The sequence below is a fragment of the Haemaphysalis longicornis genome, unplaced genomic scaffold, assembly GCF_048455015.1.
Source record: "Haemaphysalis longicornis isolate Haplotype H1 unplaced genomic scaffold, Haemaphysalis longicornis Haplotype H1 scaffold_1, whole genome shotgun sequence".
In the NCBI taxonomy this organism is placed as follows: Eukaryota; Metazoa; Arthropoda; class Arachnida; order Ixodida; family Ixodidae; genus Haemaphysalis; species Haemaphysalis longicornis.
The window spans coordinates 276,336,185-276,354,763 of NW_027526203.1; the positions used below are offsets into that span (position 1 = coordinate 276,336,185).

General features: G+C 49.0%; 1 protein-coding gene across 1 annotated transcript in view; it reads left to right on the plus strand.

Annotated features, from left to right (window-relative positions):
• The first annotated feature begins 10,455 nt into the window (after positions 1 to 10,455).
• Glut1 (Glucose transporter 1) overlaps positions 10,456 to 18,579 on the plus strand; it is a 287,313-nt gene continuing 279,189 nt past the window's right edge. The window contains exon 1 of the mRNA XM_077678431.1: positions 10,456 to 10,612. The gene's annotated coding sequence lies outside the window, so the exon portion shown is untranslated. The remainder of the gene's footprint in view (positions 10,613 to 18,579) is intronic.

Genomic DNA, 18,579 nt, shown 5'->3' on the forward strand with positions numbered 1-18,579 from the left:
AATTAAACAGCTTGCAATTAAACTGCAGGTTCAAGCTGAGAGGCAGAAATCGTATCTTGCAGGGATGTACGGCAGATTAGAAGTGCAGGCATCACCGAGTCCTCAATGCGCTTATTTTTTTGCGAATGATGCCTCCAGTTACCGCTTCGTATACATAAATGTTGTCTTAAAGATGAATCCCAAATACGCACACTAGATAACTTTGTATTGCAAAGTTGTGACAAATAGTTTTCTAGGCGGATCGCGCTCAACCAAGTGTGTGTGAGTGCGTGTGCGTGCGTGCGTGCGTGTATGCGTGCGTGCGTGTATGCGTGCGTGCGTGTATGCGTGCGTGCGCGTGCGTGTGCATGCGTGCGTGTGCATGTGCGTGTACGTGTGTGTGTGCGCGTGCGTGCGTCTCTGTGTGTGCGCGTGCGTGCGTGCGTGTGTGTGTGTGTGCGTGCGTGTGCGTGCGCGTGCGCGCGTGTGTGTGCGTGTGCGTGAGTGTGTGAGCGTGCGCGCACTCGTGCGTGCGTGCGTGAGTTTGTGATTTTGTGCGTTCGCGCGCGCGCGCGCGCGTGTGTGTGTGTGTGTGTGTGTGTGTGTGTGTGTGTGTGTGTGTGTGTGTGTGTGTGTGTGTGTGTGTGTGTGTGTGTGTGTGTGTGTGTGTGTGTGTGTGTGTGTGTGTGTGTGTGTGTGTGTGTGTGTGTGTGTGTGTGTGTGTGTGTGTGTGTGTGTGTGTGTGTGTGTGTGTGTGTGTGTGTGTGTGTGTACAATAGATTTGTACACGTGATCGTCTCTGAAGACGTCATTCTTGGCCGCTGACATTTTAACACTTCATTACTTTTCCAAAACCGATATTTTCACTTGGGTGAAATTTTAGTGCCTGATTCCATTAATGTTGCCTTCCTATCTATATGCCTCTATCTATCTCCCTCAGTTGTTTTTCCAAATTTTTTCTTTGCGGTGCAGTGGCAACGCAGTTATACACGTTCGTAGAGCTCGCGACAATCCTTCTGATGCGATTGGAGACTATGACAAAATAAAACAGACAGGGCTAAAACGCAGGGAACACATACAAAAGGCAGAATCAAAATGGCATCAAGGGGTGCTGACTTCCTACTAATCCCTGAATGTCCAAACACACGCTTTTATACCTTTCCTGTCAAGCCTTATCGGCAATGTCACCGCGCAAAAAAAAAAAAAAAAACCCGCAGGTTTAAGTGTAAACGAAAATTTCGTAGTCTTCCCGCAATCGCTGTGCGAAGAAGCCGACAGCGACAGCACAATCTCATTCGCAATACGGGCAAAATTTCCGGGATGCCATTGTAGCCCGCAATGATTGAGCGGGAGAAACTGAACTGCGATGGCTTATTAAGTTACCTGCCATTTAACTCAGTTTGAAAGTGCCGCTTCAGCGACGCTGATGACACGAACCTTTTTGTTATGTGGATAACACAAGTGGATCACCCACGCATATACCGCAAGAACTCGTCTGAGTGACTGCACGTGCACACGCAATCAGGCAGCGCTCGCACCTCACCCAAACATCATTCCTACGTTTTGTTCAAACTGGGAGAACCTAGCCACGTAACGGCGAAGGCGGGGCGCGAGCTGGGCATGCTCTCCGCATGCAACTGCTTTGAGGGAGGCGAGGAAGCATGAAGACATTCTTAAAATGTCGCGCAATTTTTGGCCAACCTCCGGCAAAGGTATGCATGCCGTTTGTGGTTATAAGTCTGGGGTCAAGCTAATTTAGTTACGTTGCCTTGGGTAGCTTTTCATTCTGGACCCGAGGGCACCCCTCGGTCTAGCCACGGGGGAATAGGCCTATTCATTTAAATTCAAAGCCCCTCTATTTACAAAGTGGTGGTATGTTGGTGTGGTCCGGGGCAATTTTAAGGCGTAGCATTTTTTTGTCGAGTACCCAACAGCCAGGACCGTGTTGCGCTCTGAATTTCCACACAAATGCAGATTTGGCATAGGCAACACCTGTAATCGTTATAACAACGTAAGTGAAGATAATTGGTCGAACAGAAGGAAAGAAATAGAAAAATAAATTTTCGTAAAAATGATCTGACAAAATAAAAAAATATGCATCTTAAATATCTCCCCCCAAAACACCAGAATAAAGACAAAGGTCAGCAAAAACAAAAAAACGTTCAAAATACGTATAAAAATAGCGGAAATTTGTCAACTCTGCAGTACCCCTTGCGTCTTCGAAAAAATCAATTATTAGCGAAGTAAAGCACTTCGTCGCCAGAATGGTATATATTTACAACATTGGCAAAAACAAAAAAACAAAAAACAAAAGAAAACTTAAAAAGAATACAATACCCCAACGTTTTTGGCAACTCATAGCCATATTTGACTGTAAAGAACCCACACTCCAGACGAGCAGCATAAGAATGCTACGCATAAATAGACCGTTCTCGAAATTTCTGCAGTTATTTTAACAGCAAATCACTCTCAAGCTCCCCTAGCGACATCTTGCTTTTTAAGTGCGAAATGACGACTAGCCTTACAAACTGGATTTTATTCAAGATCTAGATAGCGACGTCTTGAGTGTTAGTGCGAACTTGCTGCTAGCCAACAAATTAGATTTCGTTGCTTGTGTGTGCTCACCCTCTTCCCAGCCAGTGAAACAAAGAAACAAGAAATCACTACACGGGCTGGCGCCGAACCTGGGTCCTTGCGGGCGCGAAGCCTACGCCTTAACAACACTGCCACGCCGGCTGGTTGTTCTCTCTGTATGAGACGTGTTTTTTTTTTTTTTTTTGAAATGAGCCAGATCGAGAAACCGAAACTGACTCAGATAAAACTGCACTGACAAGAAAAACTCTGCAGCTATCCCCTAAAAAAGGGGTGGCAGAAAAATATAGGCGAAATCAACGTTATTCTAGTAACGTTGGATGAAATAACGCCCTGCAAACGTGTACGCAAATCGTAGTTCGTATCGAAAATGAGCCAGATCCCGCTGTTTCACAGACCAAAATGAACCAAATTCATTTGCCCGATGGGAGTTTGCTTTTGGCTTGACTGTTCAGACTGCTTCGTGCGTGTTTCCGGAAGTTTTTTTTTTTTTTTTTGCTTTTCGGAGCTGGCTTATCATGAATTCAGACGGCAATCAGGAGATCAGCGAAAGATTGGTCCCTGGTTGTCAACAACGAAGTGAACGGAAGAGGAAGTGAACGAAATAAAACTCAGAGATGTGAAGCAGTGAATTTATCTCGTCTCTTCCGTCTCTGCGGAGTAACTATGGTTATATTTATTTTTTAAATACCATATTTACAATTTTAGTACTTAGAGTACGAATTTCGGCGCAGAAACCGAACTCTGGCTCTACAGGCATCGGCGTGACTCTGCACCCTAGCGTTTCCTGCGCGCTCTCTGCACGTTCGCGCAAGCGGCGCCGAACAGCGTCTACTGTGTTGCAGTTGTAGATGCGGTAGTTTATACTACAAAAGTGGCCGTCGTTCCGTAATTTTAGAAGAACACATAATGATTTCTCCGGTCGTCCTTCTTCACAGAATGGGAAGACCAATGAATTTTTTTATCTTGTTATCTTCTTATCTAATGAGAATGCAGCTTTTATTTTGGGTCATCGTTCAGGAGTAGCCAAGTTTCCAGCTCGTGCATGAAACGGAGTCAATGCCATGGGCAAAATGAAACGCACGTTTGAGCTACGCATGTTTCTAGCGAAAAAAAAAACCTATTCATTTGAGGTTCTACTTTATGTGTCCATCTAAAAAGAAGCTCTCGGCGTCTCCTCGAGAGATTACACTTCGTAGACCAATCTTGCCTGGCGCAGGCACGACCCAATAATAGCTTTGTGGGACCATCGTCGATGTCAACGGCTCCATTGCTGCTTCAGCGACGTGGCATATCTCCATTCGCGGCATCGAGTCCACAACCACGGCCGTTCCGTTCGCATCGACCTGCCATGTCACTACTGCGATCAACCGTATCAGAGCCCGACCCGGCATGATAGCGCGAGCATGCGCTCCACGTTGCGCCAACGTTCTTTACCGGCCGCTGGGAACTCACCAGCGGACGAGCTTTCGCTCTAGGACACCCCACATGGTAACACAGACGTTCTTTAATTTTTTTTTAGGTTTAGCATTATTTGGACAACCTAGAACCACTAAATGATTTAGTTACACTAGGCTAATCTTTAGCACTTTCTTTTTGAATGTCTGAGATCTGTCCGGGTAGCCCCAATAAACAGGAGAGAGTTACAAGTCCTGGTGAAGGGGGCGAACGATCCAGCGACGAGAGCTAATAATACAAGGAGAGGAGGTGAGCCTTCGGGAAGTAGTAGTGGGGTGCTATGGAGAGGGTGTGGTGGAGCGCGCACTCTAAGGCAGTCCCGTTGTTCGGCTTCACCGCAGTGCAGTCGAGTGACCAATCCGCGGTCGCGATGAAAGCGAATTTGGCGAATGACGGCAACGTCACACCAGTCCACTCACAAACGTGATGTGCGCCGTGGCACTGCGCAATGCAGAACGTCGTGCTTGCATTGCGCGATGCCGCAGCGCAGAGAGAACTTTTCAGCCAGATCGTACGCTCGGCAAATTGTCATTCGCCGAACTTTCATTGTTGTCTGTACGGATTCGAGTGCATTGTGGCGAAGCTGAACCACATAATTGTGTCATTAAGAGTGGGAAGTGCACATGAAGTGTACCTTGGAGGAGTAGAAGCAAGGCTCGAGTGTGGAGGTGAAAAAGACGTGCGCAAGCTGTTGCAGCACGGTTTGTGACATTTAGATGACGTTCTCGTTCCTAACGCCCGCTGCGCGGCAGGGCCCAACATGCGAAGTTCGTGGGTGACGAGGTGTAAAAAGGGAAGCGCCGGGCGCACGACTGGCTGCATGGTGATGTGAGAGACGCGGGAAACCAGTGCGCGGGAACAAGAACCAAGTGTGAGCGCCCTTCCCGGGCGCAGCTGGAGAAGGCCGTGTAAACGCATTTGTAACGTCCTCGGTAGGTACTAACGGGAGAACCAGTTTTTATTCTGTAAAGGTTGTTTCTTTGCATCAAAAGTGTGTTTGCAAAAACGCTTACTTTCAGGCACCCAGTGCCCTTAGTAGTACCATCCCTTTAAAGGGACCCTGCAACACTTTTTCCCACTTTTTTTGAAATCTTAAATGCTTCCAAAATGTAGTCACCCAACACACCCATTACTTAGATTAGGTCAGCCATTACGTCAGCCACAAATTACTGCTCTATGCCCTTCAGACAGCTTGGAAACTCGCTCAAAAGGTTTTTCTCCCTTTCCCGGTCTTGACGTTCTTCGGCGGTATGAATTACGCCACTGAGGCCATGTAGCTACTGTTGGCTGCTTTGATTTCAGTTGCAGCAATGAACGATTTTCGATAGCAACTTTCAAAATAAAGCCACAAAAACGAAGCAGAAACGAAAGGCGTATCTGGTGCGACGAGCAAATCACGCAGTGCCGCTCCGTGCTGGCGATAACTGTAGCTTTCGCAGTGCTTCCAGACGCTAAGGAAAGAGTGAAAGCGTTTATCAAAAGTGTTGCAGGATCCCTTTAATAGTGTATTTTGTAGGGGCGAAGAATCTTAGGGGGCCGGGCTGTCGGCGTCTCTTCTCATTTTCTCCTGTAGTCACGGTACTGAAACACCGGGACACTCGTTTTCCAACGCCTCGCGTTGAAACGTACCGCGTACTAAAAAAAGAATATAATGGATAGAACCGGTTCAAAATAAACTAACATAATTTAAAGATTTGGGGAACGCTTCCTGTCGGCTTCAGCAGTCGTCAAGCACAAGCCGAAGCTGTTTTTAGACGGGGTATAATTGCGTTACACTTAAATACCCACCGCCGCTCGAGGCTTGGCCTGATCGGGTCGGGTGGTCGGTTGAAGCCAGAAAAAGCGTACTTACCTGTTGCCGGGGCCTCGTTGATCACCGAGAACGAGCCCCCAGGGCGGGGCGCGGGCATTGCTCTGCGCTCGCGTTGACCCATGCAACTACCCCAAACAAGGGCAGATGGGTCATGCAAATTGCTTAAATCCGGATCAACGCAAGAAAACGCGCATGGCCTGTTGCGACCGGGTGGGAACACCCGATCCGAGCTCCGTGGCCTCCGACATACGAGTGGTAGCGTGTATGATGCGAGCGGCCAGCCGCTGTTGCAGCCGGGAAGAAGTCCAGAAGACGTAGGCTAACGTAACTGTTTACTTCATAGCGAGAGGTGAGCCGAAGCCAAAGAACAATGCCCCGACGGGCGAGGTTACAATACAGGACTCGAGCAGAGCGACCGCATGGATTCGCTGCTCAGACAGGAATGAATTCAGCGTTTGGGCTGCTTATATTTATACCCAAAAGCAACAACCGTCAAAACGCCAAGTAGCAACACGCCACGAACGTCACAGACACACACAACGCTCTTTCCACAGTTCGTGAGTCATCGATGGCTTCGTTGCACGTTGAGTCCGGGAGAGGGGAGAGAGGAGGACTCCGCTGAGTTCGCGGGGCCTCTGTGTCCTTGAAGAGCGTGAAGACGAGCCTCGCCGGCAGCCGCCGAAGTTTTGAAATGCGCCGAAAGCGAAGCGTCTGACGCGGCTTGTCGCAACTTGTCACCGACATGGTGGCGCCTGTTTTCAAATGCGCACGTAGTGGCTTCGCCGCACAGCCGAGGAGTGATGCGGGGAAGTACTACGGTGCTGGCCGATTCGTAACAGGCCTCAGCAAGCGTGCGATTGCTCCTCCCGCCGGCGCTTCTCCGGCGCCCAATCAGCGCGCGCCGTGTGGCAAGAGAGAGGCTTGCAACCTTTGAATGCACTTATACACTGTATGCTTCGCTCCTCCTCCCCAGGTTTCACGCTAGAGGAGATGGCCCATTATTATTTTTTTTTGCTTTTCATTCCTGGGTGCCTATGGGGGCACGTTTAGCACATATTCAAAAAACCAGAATCATGCTAGTTAAAACTCTGTCCCACAGCTTCTGAATCGGGAGCCGTTACCACGCGCCCACACCTCCTTGGTGTTCTGGAAGTATCACTGCAAAAATTTTATACTGGGTGTTTTGCATAACTTGCACGAAGGATTTAACATTTCAAAATTTCATTGTTTAGGAAATAGAAATGCCTTATGATGAATCAATTACCCGTTTGTAAATAGCGTATTCGGGCGAAATTTTCCTACTAAATGTTGAAGAGCGCCAAAAGGAAACGACCAATTCAACAGTGGGAAAATTTCACCAGAGTTGAAAATTTTACAAAACTTTGAGGAAAACGCACCAAATTGAATCGTTCAAGCGATGAGAGCTCCAAAACACAATCTCGCTCAGGACATCGCCCGAGCAACGTAACGTGAGGGACGCTATAGTTATCATGAGCTCGCAAGGGCTGGCCGCAGAGTCGTGCGAATCCTTTCGTGTGAACAAATCACTCTCGTATAAACTTCACCATTTCACTTTTTATGTCTGACTGTGTTCACTCTGTTAAAACGGTAGATATTTCATCTCAGCTCGTTCCTTGTTTAGTAAAAATCTGAAAATGAGTGGCCATAATCCTCGGCACGCTGACTATTAATTTTTGTTGCTGTAAAATTAATTGTTTCTAATTTGACTATTTATTCCGAGCTACGTGAAACCCCCCATATGAAAATTTTAGGCTCTGCTATGAAGTAGAGGCGAAGCGAAAGAAATCAACTTGGTTTGCAGATTTTGCCTCAGCTGGATACACAAACAGCAAACATAGACAAAGTGAGTGAGTGAGTGAGTGAGTGAGTGAGTGAGTGAGTGAGTGAGTGAGTGAGTGAGTGAGTGAGTGAGTGAGTGAGTAGGTGAGTGAGTGAGTGAGTAGGTGAGTGAGTGAGTGAGTGAGTGAGTGAGTGAGTGAGTGAGTGAGTGAGTGAGTGAGTGAGTGAGTGAGTGAGTGAGTGAGTGAGTGAGTGAGTGAGTGAGTGAGTGAGTGAGTGAGTGAGTGAGTGAGTGAGTGAGTGAGTGAGTGAGTGAGTGAGAGTTAGTATCGACGAGCTTCAGGCGCTGATGGTTGGGCATCCGCCCAACTCTAGTCCGTGAAGCCCTGGTCCGCGCTGGCTGCCCAGGTCCTCTCCACCAGGCTACGATAGACAGGTTGACGCTAGCCAGCTGGCCCGCAAAAAAAAAATTACTTCGCGGGCATACATACCCACATACTCGCCCATGCCAATTACCCATACGCAAGATTTGAGAAGAATTGATAGCCTAATCTGTTGTTAGGTCATGTGGTGTAGAAAAAAACTCCCGGCGACAGAATCGACGGAGCCACATGTGTCACATGCCCACGCGAGGGATTCGTCAAAACTAGATAGCGTTTTCTAACGCACTTTCGTTTTCTTGGAGGCTTTCCGATTGCTTGCGGGCTTCTTGTCTCTGCGTTGTCTCAGTGGCAGACGGGTTCTAAACCAATGCTTGCTTGTTCGCTCGCTTGCTGGCTAATTTGCTAGCTTGGTTAACCGAAAGGCTCATTTTCGCATTATGTGAACTTGGTTTGTTGGAAGCTATTCATTCCACTTCATATCGGATTACGCCTTCAGGCGGAAAACAATTCACGTACACGGAGGAGCAGAGTGCCAGCATTGGAGAATGCATGGGTCTAGGGGGAGGGTAACATCCTCTGCATAGTAAGGGGCCCTCTTTCACGAAAGCCTCACCATACGCCCGATCTGTACCCCCTGTGCCCATCTCCGGAGCAGGTAACAACTACACGGTGCGTGGCGGTGTCCTGGGGTGCCCACCACTAAATCATCCGACAGTTCTCGACACCGCTCCAGCACAATATTATCAGCGGAGCTCACCTGAACCACATTCTCAAGAAAAACATCGACAGCTGGAGTCCTCAGCCGTCGCAAGACGTCATCCAGCCCCGAGTGAATGAGAAAAGTAACCAGAGTTTTTCTCCCTGGCACCACCTCCTTATGATTGCGCCAGGGCTTAAAAAAGTTGGAAAGTTCAAGTCCACCCCTACGTCGGAGTCGCACAAGTGGGGATATGAGTTGGTATGTAGCCGGCGAAAAGGTGCCGTCTCGGCTGCCGATAGAATAGAAGTTTTAATGCGAAGTCACTAACCTTGCTGTATTCCGCGGGTGTGAGATAAAACAGTTTTACTTTTCGCCTTTTCTGTGCTAAGTGCAATATGCATCTACAATAAATTTTTAATAAAATCCCGAAGTCTTAGAAACCGCCTCACCGTTGCCAAGGAACCAGCAGAACTAGTGGCGGTGCAGCGGGAGGACGGGGCGCGGGTATGCGCCGACCTGCCATTAGGCCTATTGTGTTTAGAAATGTGACATCGTCAAACGGTATCTGCAGCTTGACGTGCAGTGAATTTTACGTGGCTTGTCAAGTGGCTGAACTTAACGTACGGGCTGCCAAACGTTAAGCCCAAACATAAATTTAACAAAGGCGATTGGACAATGCCCTTGGACACAGTAATTGCGAGAGGTAAAAAAAGACAATGGAAAAAGGAGGATGATGATGACGCTTTCATGATCCGCAGAGATCCCACATCGTCCTCTTTTAAGTGGTTCCCTTCGTCATTGCGAAAATAGAACAAATGCTGAGGGTCAGAGGCGAACAACCCGAAAATGAAAGCACTCCCCCAACTCTACCACGCATCAGCTACTTCCGAAACTACTCTGTCTCAGATGTCCCGTACATCCAGCAACAACTGCCTTTTTTTTCTGGTTGGGGCAAAATCTACCTGCGATGATTAATTTTTCTTGCGTCTGTTCAACTGCCTAACACCCAATAACACTCGTGTATAACAACCCGAAGTTACGCTTCTGAGACAGCAAATAATCGTGTCTGAACGACTGATGAGTTTTGTTTTTCGAACGTTTGCATGCACTTACAAAAGTGAAACGACGACTCGGTGCTGCTGCAGGTGTTTTACACCTAATGTTGCGGCATAAAGTTCAGCTCCCGGCGCGGCACCAAGTTTCTCCCTACATTCCTGATTTTACAAATTAATTTTCGCACTGAACAAGAGAACCGAGCTCTTGTTTAACTACATTTATGTCAGAGATGTTTTTAGGGCCACTGAGCAGCAGTTTCTGGGAATGCGCGCCGGAAAGTAGTGTCGCGTGTGGGCTGAAGAAAGGGAAGTTACGATCCCGCCGCTTGTTCGGAGGCACGGCCATATCCGAGGAGCACGCTGAAGCGTCGGGAAAGGGGAGAGGGGAGTGAGGGCGCGTAGGGAGCCGCGGTGGCGCCATCGTACGGGAGCATCCCAAAACGGGCGGCCGAACACGTCGGCGTCCCTTCCGTGTGCGGTCGCGAGGCCCAGGCGGTCGCAGCTAGGCCGAACGAGACCCGCCGTGCTGCTGCTGCTGCTCGGCTGCTGCGGGCCTTGCTGGCCGCCCGCACCGGCTGCTTCCGCGGCTCGCGTGCCCACCGCCACACGCGCCAGGACGAGACGGCCGGCCCCGAGCGCGCTCTCCATGTGAGCAGGAGGACGCCAGCAGTGGAGTCGGCGGCCAGGCCACGCCGTTTCCCGCACACTCGGCTCCCGCCGCAGCGTGGTTTCGGGCGCGCTCGGCACCCACCGCCGCCCGGACCCTGCGCCAGGCCTAACAGCGCATGGAGGCAGGCGCCTGGCCGGGCTGGGCCCTGGCCTGACTGAACAGGTACGAACGCCTGTCCCCATGCCATTGTGGCGGTTTTTCTGCCGGCCGCGACGTGAACCCCGCCGAGGTCTCCCGCTTGCCTGCATGGCCGCCGGCAGCCGAGCGCCAATCGCCGGCGTGGGTGCATTCTTTTCACTGTTCTGCGCACAGAATAATGAAAAGAACCACTGGTAACGCAATGGGGAATGCTTTGCATTCAACACATTATTCAGGGCGGCCCGCCGCAGCAGCCGACACTTCCCGCCCGCAGTGCCTATGCACTCTTTTCCCTGTCGTTTTAGTTGCGTTTCCCCCCTTTGGCTGTAGTGTTTTTTCAGTTGAAAGTTTTGACAGCTCTCCACGCTGCAGCAGGATACCGTAGTCGTTAAGCTGATCTCTTTGGGCACAAATCACGTCTGCTTTATTTCAACTATGACCGCTGAAGCAACACAAAATGAGGCCCCTCCATGCTTTCGGAAACGTGCGCAGAAAAGGGAAATGAGAATAATGAAGCGTGCAATGCGCCGATAAAAGCAACAAGCATTGCTATTCTTGTCCATTCCGCTCCTGTCTTTGACTCCACTGCACCGGACACATGTCGCCGGGAGAATGCTAGCCTCGTGGGGAACGATCAGGCTTGTTCTCCGGTCCCCGCGGGCTTATCTCTGCCGGTATGGGACCCATTGAACCATTTCGCCGACTTCGGCAAGCATGCCATCATGGCGCGACGGGGGCCCTGCGAGATTTCTGTCCGAATTCTTGCAAAGAACGAGAGAACGTGTCGCAAATGGGATGTCGCCATGTTTAGAAAGCGGCTCGTGCGCTGCTCCGCCGCCTCAAAGGGGGCCGTCATTTGGGCCCTTTGTGCCGCCAGATGAGCAGCGGCGCGAGGAGTGAGCGCAGATAAAGCGCACGCACAGTCCGGAGCGCGAGTCAGACCTTTGAGCAGGCCCGTTCTGCTATCGTTTTATCCGGTGCCATCGTCATGGTTGTCTACTTCGGCAGCGCGTTCCTGCTGCAGGCTTCGCGAGGCTATCGATCCGAGACCGTGCAAGCGTGTCGATTTCCAGCCGCTGGGCGTGTGAAAATTTTGTCCAGGGGATTGCGGATGAAATGAAAGGCAACACCCGGCTTGGCGTAACACCCGCACGAGAAATGGCAGCGCCGTGTTACTTCTGCCCTCCCGCCGTGAGCCCGATTCGCCCCCCTGGCGCCGCTGTGGTGGGCCGCCCCCCCGAAAGAGCTTCCCCAGAGTGGGCTGCCGGCGGCCCTTGCGAGGCCAGGAAAGGTCCGAGACACGTCTGGCAGTCCCCGACCTCTTCTTCGGAGCCTGCGCCCGGTGTCACACCTTGTTATGTCAAGGATATGAGCATCGCACTTAACACGTGCCGTATGCGTTAAGCACGGTGTTCAGTCTGTAACGCAATGAGCCCTCATACTCCTCGAACGTTCAAGGAACGAGTTCGCCAGTAGGCAGGCAACTTGCCGTTCCCTTCGCGCGGCTGGACGACGTCCTTTGCGCGCACGCTTTGTCGACTGTCTTTAACCAAGGAAGCAGGTAAGTGTGCCTCGGACGCAAAATGACATCCAACCGAGTTTCCAACCAGCTTGCTTTTCAGCAAGGTAATCGTTGTTAGATCAGAGGCAGTGGGGCACCGTGAAGCGGTAGCTCTGAATATGTTTCGGCCTTGTGTTTGTCTACAGCCCCTATTTACCTCAATGATCCGCTCAAAATAGGGGAAATGGAGCGCACCGCTTCTACTCTGTGTAATCTGTGCTACTATAAATACAATGTGTATTTATGTACTGCAGTCGCATTGTCCTGGTTGAGTTCAGATATTTCTTCTCTTTTGTAAATAGCGTTGTAACCAGCAATAAAATGTTGGAGTATGACGCAAATGTAAAGCAGTGAGGCTGCGCAACGTCATTAGTATCGGTAATTCATAACTTTCCGAGGTAGGTAGGCAGGATTTCATCGTTGCGTTCGGATGATTCACTCCGGCCTTCTAAATAAGCAAACTGGGTGATGCGGAATTTCGTCCTTTATTTTTTATGTTTGTCCAGAAATGAAAAGCAAGCAAACTCATATTGGCGTCTTTACAGAATTTGAAACGAAGGATATCAGTCATCTCGTAGTTTATTTTAATGACTGTCAGAAGTAAACATAACAAAACCAAAAAGCCAAGTAGTGCGTATTTTCCCTATAATTTACGTGAACTTCAGAATAAATAGGGTTTCTAATGAAGTGCGTTCTTTTTTATAAGGCATCACTTCGGTTTTTGTTGGGTTTTTTTTCGGGCTCACTGTTGTTGCGTGCTAAACATTACCCGCCTCTTGGGTGTGGTCTTCTTTGTGAAAATTTTAACTCAGGTCCACCAAAGTAGATGTACTAATTTGAGCTTATGTCAAGAAACGTAATAATCTTCTTGACAATCGATTGTTTCATTGTCCTTGAGGCTGTTCCGGGTGTTAAAAAAGCCAGCATTGACTTGAGGACCGTTTTAGCACGCTACCATACGTGCCGGAAACGCATCTGTAAAGCACGGCTCGTCCCACGTGCATTTTGGATTAAAAATTGGATGGAGTCCGAAGCGTGGTAGTAATGCTTGCTGGCTGAGGCGAGTGTGTAGTTCCCTCCCATAGGTTGCGTCTTCTGTAAAGCTGTCTTTGCTGCACCAAGGGTGTTTATAAGGAGAAGCCTACACAAGAAAGGCCTGTCTGGTACATGTGGTGAGCTTGTTAGGATTTGAAATGGGATGTGAAAAAAGGGGTAGCTGGAAGCAAGAAAACAGCGATGTAGTCAAGTAAGAAAGACAAATTGAACTTTAGCTAATCGTAGTGCTGAAGAGAAATGCCTCGGAACGATATCTAAGCAAAAAGCGCAAGCTGTATCACGGCAACAATCTAAAACGCACGTATCGTTTAAACTACTGTTTAGTAAGCTAGTGGAGATCACAAAAAAAGAAAAGAAGACAGAAATTCTGGAGCTTGATCAAGAATATTGTAGGAAGATTTAATACAACCGAGTACAGTGCGCGTCTTCTCGAAATAAACACCTCGCAGTTTGCGCTTTTTCCTGCCTCCATTGGTCCATAGTCTTTGACCACTTTATCTAGCGGATAGCAACTTTTAATAGAATTGCTCAAATTGGATCCTCCTCATTGTTCATAGGGGGAATGTAACAAGAATAATAAGAGCTTTAAATGTGATGAAGAAGTGTTTGTACGCGGAATTGGCCTGCTGACAGGGATTCAGGTTTTAAAATCATTGCATGCCGAACACAGCATACAACTTCCAGGTGCCGCTGCAAGAACTATTTTAAGGGTTAATTTCACTTTCGAAGGCGATGGTAGACACACACGCATTATAGAGAAACTGGCGCTGACGCATGCGCACATGTTGTTTTAGACTACCTAGGAAGAATATTCGCCTGTCTCGCTTCCATACTGCGATACTGCTCAAACTTTCGAGGTATAAAACGAGGAGCGGAATCGAAGTGTGATGAAGAGGCCGGAGGAATTCCTTCCTTGAAGGGAGATTGAATTGAGTTGTAAGCCTTGTAGAATTACCTTGTAATACTAAAGTGTAGAATGCGTAGGCCCCGTTCTTGTTTGTTTGTTGTTGTTGTTGTTGTTTTCGGCTGAGTACAGCGTACTTGTAAACGAAAAAGCGCCTTCGATGGTGTCGCCTCCCTCGCACTACACTCCCGGCAATTAGTTACTGACGTCGGGCTGTACGACAAACTGGCAAGTCATCAGAGCTAAATTTAGCGGCTTGCTGGCTGTTTAACCCGCTATCCTGATTGCGAACAAAGAAATGCCCGCCACAGTGGCTAAGACGTTGTGCTGCTGAGTCCAAATACACGAGCTTGATTCCTACCGCGGCGGCTGATATACAGATGGAGGCGAAAAGGGAAAAAAACCGTTTGTCGAGGCTTCGGGGCACGTTAAACATCTGCAGGGGGTCCAACCTAATCCAGAGCCCTCCACTATGGCGCGCCTCATATCCCAGGTGTAGCTTCGGCACCTAGAAACAACAAAATTTGAAACGAAGAAACAGTTTATATTACCCACAAAATGGATGAAAGTCAAAATATGGAAGGCTGAGATCGCGTGAAAGCACATTGGTAACAAGTTTGACGTCATTGCAGTAGTTGTTGCAGCGGCTGCGAACAGCGCGTGCCTTCGCCTTTGTATTTTGCCTTTGCCTTTTGCCTTTGTCATTTGCCTTTGCCGCACAATAATGTGAACTGAGGCTCTTCACTGTTGTCGAATGGTCAAATAATGGATGAAAAAAAAAGACTCCGAGTAATTAACGTCAGTGTTTCTTCGAGATTCGTAAGAAGTAAACCTCGCCCATAACGCTTCCGTAATAGAAAAAAAAGAGACCCTAGTTTTAAAGCGTGCGCCGTATGCCTCAAAACGCAGTATGCTTCAAAACTGCACTACGCTGTGATACTTCCACGACATACCCTGTGCTTTACAAGCCCCGCCGTTGCTTTCGTGCCACGGTTTTGGCCCCATCATGCGTTTACTCCGAGCACCTTTTCGTACGGCACTGAGGTTTCGCAAGTGCACGCTGCACATCGCTTTGCATCTGTACTCCTACGACCGTCTCATGTGAGGAAGACAAAATGGGAAGCTCTTGCGTTACTCTGGTGGGTCCCTTCACGCCAGGCAATAACCCGAGCAATTTGGCGATATTGTTGTTCAAACAACAAATGCGGTCTGAAACGCTCTTCAAGTCCTTAGGCTGTTCGACCTGGCTTTTTCCATTGACCACCCGCGTCGCGGTATCGTGACTGGTGATATTTTCACGTGAGAGTTGCACCCGTTCGAATGACGAGGAGTCAGAGGCACACTTCGAGCTGTTTAATCTGTGACGAGATGAAGACCGTAGCGAGGTTACAGCAAATGAATGGCGACTACGGTTCTAACTTCTGTCAGCGCTCGAGCTCTAGCCAACAGGCACTGACTATCACTGCCACCCTTTTTTGGCGCTAACATTCATACGGCTAACATTAAAAGAGGTTAACGGTCGTTAACATTCATACACGTTTGCAGACTGTACAACGGAATTCAAGCAAGCAAGTAAATCACTCTCGCCAAAGGCCCGCAAGGACTGATGCGCAGAGAGCAGGCGCGAGCATGCGCACAACGTTGCGAGTCGAACCCCGCGCTTACGTCTATCGGGCATACAAAACATGGCTTGTCTGCCTGGCACCACCGCCTCTTCAGAGGCGCACGCACGGCGCTGCGCTACGGTAATTGGCTTTGCGCGCAAACGAAGAATTGGCGGCGCGTCATAAGAGAGTTTTAGCAGTCCGTCTGTTCCGTCATGTACGTAGTTACCGTGTTGACCGGGACCCGTCTGGGCACTTGGGAATTCGTCGCGGTAGGGGGACTAGTTCCGCGGGCCTGCCTTCGCCATGTCCGCGCCTCCTCGCCCTTCCTCCTCGCCCTTCCTCCTCGCCCTTCCGCGCGCGAAGGCGCAGACGGGCCCCGGTAAACCCGGTAACAACGTACACGACGGAACGGACGGACTGCTAAAACTTTTTATTGATGCGCATTACGGCTGCTACGTAACAACGTACAGGCATGGACAAATGAAACGCGAACGAGAAAACAGGACCCAAAACACGCAAAATGGAAGAATTTGGTTCTTGGAGATCACATACTGACGCCGTTGTGGTATATATTTGGAAATCCAGATCTACATAATTTGCTTCTGCTATGGAGTTATGCGACAATTTGACCTGCATAGAAAAAAATTGCGCTATACGTGTGCTCGCCTTTATATTTATGCGTTCGCATTTAATTTGTCCATAACTGTACATGCACACACACACGTACGCAAGCAAACACAAGCGCACTCACACACGAGCGTAAAACTCGAAAAAAAAATTATGAGGTATATCTAGTCAAAGGACTGATTGCGACAGGCGGCTGCCTTCACCCAGGGGGAGGAATTAGTGTGAAGATTGATTAGTGTGGAGGCAGCTTCCTCGCCTGGAGGGATAATGTGGTGTGAGGACTGATTCCCGTCCAAAGGCCGCCTTTTTATACGTCCCCTGGAAATCCCCATCATCCCGCAGTGGCCTCAGCCACTTCTTCATTTTGTAGATTATCATCATCGTCGTGAGATTTGGCATCCTGCGCCCCGATCACCCGAATAAAAGGCTGCCCTGGATCTTCGCCTTTCAATACGCAAATCACCTGCTTTCTGACTGCAACACTGGGAGCTCAGTTAGGCTCAGGTAGCACAAAATCTAACTAAACGTAAACTTAAGCGTGAGTCCCGTCGTTTGAAGCAAGCACGATACTCGCGGTCACGCTATTACAGAGGTAAAACGCCTCCTTAGGTTTCACATGTAGGAAGACCATAACTCCATTTTAGGTTACTTCCGGACTGCATCCATTGTCGCTCTGCGTCACAATTGAATGTTGGAACGAAATAGGGGGTTTGGAAGCGAGAGGGCTTTTACACGCTAATTCCTCTTTGACAGGAACACTCTTTCCTGCCGCACACAATCGCAGTGAGGTATGAGGTTCCCAATATTCTAAATAAAACGAAGATGCAGATTATTGTCATGGTCCTTTTGAAGATTATCGGAAGGTCAATATTAATCCGTAGCCCTCCACACTGGCGCTCTTCATCGCCCAGCTGTTGCTTTGGCAGCCAAATGTTCCCCAGGTCCCCAATTGGTGCTCATTAAGTCCCTGGTTCAAACTCAAGCGGCGGTTTGGTTTCCTGAAAACAGGAGACAAAAATAAAAAAAATTACTCCCACCTCCCCTCGCGGGAACCCCTGTGTAGATGCGACGCATAGGGGGTTCCGTTGTTGTTTCCGTTAGGTTGATTCTCCCATCGCGTGAAACGTGCCGTGAACCCCCTGCCGCGGCTATGACGCAACGTGGCGCGGCTATGGCGCAACACAATCCAACACAATCCACTTTAATCCAATCCAAATCCAATGCAAATCCAATGCAAATCCAATCCAAATCCAATCCAATCCAAATCCAATCCAATCCAATCCAATCCAAATCCAAATCCAAGCCAAGCCAAGCCAATGCCCCTCGCGAGAGAGTGTTCGCTGTCGGAGAGGAGAGGGGGTGAGCGGCGGAGAGCGCAGCTCACGCGGCGAGGAGAATTGGGGAGGGGTGTGGACGGACAACGACAACGCCGTATGGAGGGACAAGGCGAGTGAATGAGATGCCGTCGCATCTAAAACATGACGTCAGTTTCACGTGGAAGAATCGCGCATGGTTTAAATCATTCTCTTTCCCCCCACAGCGGCACGGCTTGTGTTCAATGAGCTTAGGTTGAAAAATGAGTGTTCTTGTCAGCACACTGTGAAATTAAATCCTATGAAAAGAGCACTGACCGCTATTGATTAGAGTGCCCCTTTACTGGAAGAAGGCTTCTGCTAATCACGAGCTTTGAAATACGTATAGGTGCGGGCTCTCAGAGCAAGTAGGTGGCCTACTCACATGTTTAGCTAAATAAATGGCATTAATATAACGCAATGATGGGGTGGGGGGGAGGCGGTGCTCAAGAATCATAAAACTAGAAGAAAAATTAAAAGCAAGAACAAAAATACAAAGTTCCCCCGTGCCATGCCATGTTTGAGAAAGAATTCACGGATACAAAATAGCCGTCTAATGCATAACTGCTCTGTTTTCATGCGTTTGATTTTAATGGGAATGAAAATAATTGGACCACAAATCAGGGTCCAAATAAGTCTGCAACGAACTTAAATTAGCCAGCCTATGCACCAGAAACTTATACTTAGCGGTTCTGCAGGCTGAAAAACGTCCCGAAAATTCCGCTAGTTATTATCGCGCGGCCATGCCTATAGTTCACAGAAAGGACTATGTCGAAACGACACCGGCACAAGGATACGGGCTCGCGCAGTAACCACCGCCGCAAAATTTACTATAAGACTGGAGGACATGTATGTGGTTATGCGTACTCTTGGGCACATGTATG